The sequence below is a fragment of the Rhinopithecus roxellana genome, chromosome 2, assembly GCF_007565055.1.
Source record: "Rhinopithecus roxellana isolate Shanxi Qingling chromosome 2, ASM756505v1, whole genome shotgun sequence".
Classification (NCBI taxonomy): Eukaryota; Metazoa; Chordata; class Mammalia; order Primates; family Cercopithecidae; genus Rhinopithecus; species Rhinopithecus roxellana.
Genome location: NC_044550.1, coordinates 180,943,438 through 180,949,869, shown reverse-complemented (window position 1 = coordinate 180,949,869; position 6,432 = coordinate 180,943,438). Strand labels below are relative to the sequence as shown.

The following is a 6,432-nucleotide window of genomic DNA, read 5'->3' as shown; positions in this document are numbered from 1 at the left end:
CATACATGTGAGAGAAACCAGGCAAAACATTGAACAACAGACTAACAATATGATCAAATACAAAACTGGGAAGGAGGGAAGAGGTATTTTTCTATGAGTCAGGGAAGTATATTACCAGAACAAAATTAGAAAACTCAGTAATTATTGTACTGGATTAATACAAAATTCCAAAGCTTTAAAGTGCAAAGAAAAAGAAAGGCCAATAGCTGCTTTTCATCAAGACCAGCTGTACACTTTACATATTTGTTTCAAAAAGAAGCCTATTAACAACAGTGATTGTTTAATGCTGCGAGTTTACAGCAAAGACAAAACTGAAATAGCAAATTCATAAGGCTTTAGAATGATCCCATGTCTCATGCAATGCCTACAAACTGCTGCCAGTTGGATATACAAGTATAATTCACTTGTATATGAGTGTGTGTTTGTGCGTGTGTACAGAGAGAAACAGAGAGAAATTTCATACACAGATACATTGAAGGCTGAGTAGTAATGAGTGGTTTTAGCATTTGCCTTATTGAGAGAATATGTTTGTCATCATTCCCTTGAATCCTTTCTTCAGGTCACCAAAGGAAAAGATACCTTCATTACAGTGCAACAGCACACTGAGAGCAACACGCCACCACAGCGGTTAATTTTGGAAAGGCTGCGTTAACATCCACCAGTGACTGACATTTTACAGAAGACAGACTGGTAAGACTATAGAAAAGCCTGAAAAAGTTATGGTCAAAATATGGTTTTCAACTGTAATTCACAAATAAAAGTCCTAATCAGTAAAACCACTGACACCAATAGACAGAGTAATTGCAAATTGGATTCTAGCAGTGATTTCGACCTAGCTTGCTTTTCTCATAGTGTTTTTTGCAGGGTGAGTAGGTGGGAAATGAGTAGTTTAGTTTTCTGACAGAGCATCTTATCAGAAAGAAAACAAAGTGCTCTGTCAGACGGAGGGGGAGTCTGCTGGTCCCTGTGGGACCCCCGGTGCCCCGCGCAGGCCTCCCGCAAGCGCCACACACCCGGAGGGTCTGTTCACCTCTGCTTAGTTCCTTCTTGAGAGACACAGAAATATCAGGAAAAGGGGTTTGATCCACGACACATTCCTCCAGTGAATTCTCACCTTTTCCCTCCGGATTCTGTGTCGCGTCATTGCTGGGAGAGCGTGGTGGTAGAGCGAGCAGGAGCTGGGATTGACTCCTGTGGTGAAGACATGGAAGCCAGTGGTGATGAGTTTGAAGACGAAACACCTGCTTAGAGAATTACAGTTACTGAAAGCAATGTGAACTTTGCTTTCAAGGCTGACAGAGCACTTTGTTTTCTTTCTGATAAGATGTTCTGTTCCTCTGCGTGGTGGACCTAGTGGCCTCTGATCAGTGAAGAGTGCGCCTTCCTCAGCTGCAGCTTTTACCATCTATGCTCTCATGAGTTCTTTTTGTAAAAGTGTATTTTTGAACGTTTCAACATTCAATCCTATACATAGTGGTTCTCTACTCTTCCTAGAAGCGGACAGCAGCAGTGAATGCTTTATGACGGCCATTGCTGAAGGTATTCTCTCTGAATCTGGATGAATCGTAACTTTAAACAACTCTGTAAATTCTTGGGAAAGCACTTGTGGTATCCGAGGTAATCTATTCTCTCTGATTCCATGGCACTGGTCTCCATTCCTGGGAAGAGCACAGACCAGCAGCACAGACAACTGTGAGGGCAAGTGCAAGATATCTGCCTTTGGTAGACGCTATAATTCACCTGTAAAACTTTATTTGCAAACAAAACAAAACAAAACAAAACAAAAAGACCATCAGTCTCTTCAACTTGTGGGTTAGGGATCGTTGTTACATGCCCACAATCACAAATAATGCCCAGTCGTCTTGATCTCCTTCAGAGGCAGCACTGGGGATTGAGGTTTGAGACATGGAAATATTATAAGGTTCCTTAGCCATGTGAATCAAAGACATTGAATGAATATACCTTGAGCCCCGGCCAACAGGCAGAAGGAGATCCCTCAACTCTGCTTCTTTAAAGTAACTCATGATTCGGTAATTTTCACTTATAGCATCAACTAACCTTCCACCATCACGATATCCATTCTGTGGAAGCATACGAGCATCTGCCCAAGCAGACGAGTGTCAAACTACCCGAATGCCGTCCGAGCACTGCGTGAGCTCTTCTCTCACTTCTCTCAAAGGGTTCTGCTCATCAACAGAGCCGGTCAGTGACTTTTCTGATCTCTTAATGGCATAAATCCAGACTCTCCACGCTGTTAAAAACAGAATCAAATTCCGCAGAGCCCATTTTCTCTGGCTCATGAAATTCTGTCGTAGGCTGAGAGTTCACATTGCTTTCAGTAACTGTAATTCTCTAAGCAGGTGTTTCGTCTTCAAACTCATCACCACTGGCTTCCATGTCTTCACCACAGGAGTCAATCCCAGCACCTGCTCGCTCTACCACGACGCTGTCCAGCAATGACGCGACACAGAATCCGGAGGGAAAAGGTGAGAATTCACTGGAGGAATGTGTCGTGGATCAAACCCCTTTTCCTGATATTTCCGTGTCTCTCAAGAAGGAACTAAGCAGAAGTGAACAGACTCTCCGGGTGTGTGGCGCTTGCGGGAGGCCTGCGCGGGGCACCGGGGGTCCCACAGGGACCAGCAGACTCCCCCTCCGTGCCCGGCGCGCCCCGCAGCCCCGCACGAGGCGTTCCCAGGGCCTCAGCGCCCGGGCCGGGAAGAGCCGCCCAGGAAGCAGGCGGCCGCCGGGCTTCGACCTGCGACGAGGAGCCGACCCGCCCTGTCCGGTGAGTCGCCCCGGGGCCTCCGCCCGCCCCTCGGCGCTGGGCAGGGCCCCAGCCGCTTGTCCTCCTCCAGCTCCTGGGCTCCGCGGGGCTCCACGCGGGTGGCAGCGGCCAGCGGTCCCCTGCGGGGCCGAGTCCTCCCTTCCCTCCTCCTGCTCCTCCTCCGCGCGGTCGCCGGGGGCGATACCAACTTGTGCCGCAAGGTGCAGGCGGCCCGGGCGGCGGCTGCGGCTCAGGAAACGCATGGCCCCGGGTTCGGGGCGAGTACAGGAGAGCCCGGCTGCGAGGTCGGGACCCTGAGGCCCAGGGGCTGTCCGCGGCGTGCAGGTCCCTGGCGGTTCCTCTGCGCTGCGCTCCGGGCGCGCGGGATGCGGGCAGCTGCGGGACGGGCCACACAAGCGGGGCGGCTGGATTCTCCCTCCTGTTCCAAGGGCGGGGTCTCCTTCACTCACAGCCGCCATCGCCAGCCCTCAGCTCAGTCCCGGCTGCACTTGACAGTTCAGGGGATTATAGGAAAACGTATGTAAAGTGCATTGGAAATGACGGGTCGTCGGCAGGTTCCCTCTTGTTCCGTCTGCCCAGCTCTTTCGTCTCCCTCCAGCGCAAAGCAGGGGACAGGCGAGAAAAGCCTGTCGTCTCCCAGCACAGGGCGTGCTAACCAGGGTTTTCAGGATCCTTGGAGTGGGACCATCCCCACAGGACCCTCGCGAGGGAAGGGGAAAGCGCACACGGATTTGACAGATGCAGAAACGGAGGCTCATGCAGGCAAGGTGAGCGGCCCAAGGTGGCCGAACCTGTAAAGAAGAGTGCTAGAGTCCAGCCAGGTCCCCTGTCAGTCTCTCTCTGAGCCCTACTGTGTGCGAACACTCCGAGAAACACAGACATCAGCGATGGATGGCACCTGACTCCTGGGGCACCTTCTGGGGCACAATATGGTCGAGGCTGTGTAGCGTGCATGAGGCCCAGTATGTGCATGAAGCAAAGAGAGGGATAGAGGGGATGAGGGCGGACAGGACAGATTCACAGAAGGTACACTTGAGAAGGCAGTTAAAGCTCTTCCAGGGAAGGGAAAGATTTCCAGGCACAGAGGCCAACGTGTGCAAAGGCACAGGGGCAAGTACACGGCTGGAGAGAAAGCTCTAAATGCTGTGTACAGGCTGCCCACACTGCATCCTCCTCCCCAGACCTGCTCTTCCCCAAACCCCATCCTTCCAGTTAGTGATCCAGGCCACTGTCCTCACCTCCTTTCTCACACCCACCTCCTGTGGGTCCCACCTTCAAGACATAAGAATCCAATTGCTTCTCATCCCCCATGACTACTCATTGCCTGGTGTGAGTCCCCTTCATCCCTCTCCCCCTAACTGGTCTCCACTTCCATTGTTGACCCCTGAAGTCCCTTTGCCACCCAACACTAGGTGAAATCATATCAGTGCTCTGCACAGAACCGTGGACTGGCTTCCTGTCTCATCAGAGTAAAAGCCAAAGGCTTTAAGATGACCCACAAGGTCCTGGAGAATTGGCCCATGCTGTCCAAGCATCACCCCTCTGAGTTTGCCTCCCACCGCACCTCCCCTCACTTGCTTCCCTCTGGCCACCCTGACCCTGTGCTGTTTCTGGAACATAGGGGCTCCCCAGGCCCCCTGCACCTGCTGTTTTTTCTGCCTGGACTGCCCTTCCTCCAGAGAGCTGCATAGCTGCCTCTAAAATTGCAGAACCTCCTCTCCCAGGGGTTCCCTGTCTTCCTTTCCCAATCTCTTTTACTCCATAGTCCTCATCACCATCTGTCACACTATATACATTATTTATTCATTTTGTCTGTTATCTGTCTCCCCCAACTGGAACTCAAGCTCCCACAGGGTGGGGACATTGTTTGGTTCACTGCTATATCCCCAAGGACTACAACATGGTAGGCTCTGGACATATATGTGAATGGAAAGACGGAGTCTAAGTGCCTGGGAAAAGGAGGTGGGAAAGGAAATACAGGCAGAAAACTTCCTGGGGTTTAGGCATCTGACTTTTTTCACGGAGCTTATGCAAGGGAGAGAGAGAGGAATCAGACGTTAATTTTCAGTTAGGTAGAGAAAGACTCAATGGAGAAATAATTAGCATCTGGGTGAGTGGCAGGGGAGACTGCTGACTGAGAGGGGCTGGGTTAATGTAAAGATCTCCACAGGAATGGTTCACCAGCCCACTCAGAGGCTAACAGAAGCCCAGGGGGGTCAAGGAAAGCACAGAAGAGGCCTGAATTGTGAGGGTCCCTGACAGCCGAGCCTCTAGTGGCCGGGACAAGATGGGGTCTGAACGGTGGGCGAGGAAACTGGACAGTTGGACCCAAGAGGAAAAAGACCAGGAAGCAAAATGGAGCCTACTGGAGGCTAGAGTGGCAGAGCTGGCACTCCTGTGGCTCCTTGGTTAGGCACCCTGCCTTTGGGCACAAGGAGCCCCATTCAGTGAGGCCACTGCCACTTGGAAGCAGACACTGGCTCACACTGGTCAGGAGACTGTCTCCCTCTGTGGCTCAGTGTTCTCCAAGGTGCTGGTAACCTTGAGCAAGTCATCATCCCTGCTGTGGGCTTTCAGTTAGGACACAGATCAGTGGATGTGAGAGAAAGAGAGAGAGAGAGAGAGAGAGAGAGAGAGAGAGAGAGAGAGAGAGAGAGAGAGAGAGAGAGAGACGTGTTTCTGTGCTTCCTGCCCCTTCAGTGCCTGCCTGATACAGTGGTGTCTCTTGGTCACACCTGCTACTCATTAAGTCACCTTTGCTGGGGGAAATTCCTCACCTTGGGGATAGGAGGTTCCTTTATTAACCCTTTAGGAATTGCAGAGGGTCTAATAAATCTGTGTGTGGCTATTTCAGGATCCCTTCAAGCCTACACCTCCAGACCCCTAGATCACCCTGGGTTAATACTGGGGCAGGAGGGAGAAGCAATGACAGGAGAGAAAGAGAGGAAGGGAGGAGGCACAAAAGGGGATTGATCTGCAGTTTGGTGATGGGAGAGGGAGAGGGTCACAAAAGATCCTGGAGGTGAGGAGTTAGCCCAGGGAAGAGATTCCGGAGAGAGGGAAGGCAATGCAGGGGCCCCGGGGACACTGGCCAGAGCGGAGGGCACGGGGGAGGGAGTGGAAGAGGTGAGAAAGTTAGAAAGGAAGGGAAGGCCCAGATCAAACCTCAAGTCCCCCTTCTCCACAGACCAGTGTGAAGGTTGTCACTATTCAGAGTCCCAGAGGGCTGTGATACTGGTTTCCAATAGCTCAATTTGGTCCAATAGCTCAATTTGGCCCAGTATCTGAGCTGAGAATAGACTGCAGGGTCCTCGGGCAGAAGCAGGGAGACCGATTCTGGCCCCTCACACTGGGTGCCAGGGCTACTGTGACAGTGATGCAGGCCTAGGTGGGAGGACTCACACTGACGCTGGCTTTGTTCCCTGGATTTTCACATCTCCAAGGCAGTTTTCTCACCCATCAAATGAGGACACCACCACCTGTTGCAGAACATCTTTGAGGAAGGCCCAGTGGCAGAGGACCTGGCCCAATCAAGGAAAATATCTTGGGCCCCAAAGTCACTAGGCTAAAGGGAAAATTCAAGCTGGCAACTGCTTAGGGCAAACTTGCCTTCCATTCAATTCAAAGTCATCCCTCTGCTCACT

General features: G+C 51.6%; 1 pseudogene; it reads right to left on the bottom strand.

Moving 5' to 3' along the window:
* Positions 1–1,286: 1,286 nt before the first annotated feature.
* Positions 1,287–3,246, bottom strand: LOC104675616 (annotated as a pseudogene).
* Positions 3,247–6,432: the final 3,186 nt, after the last annotated feature.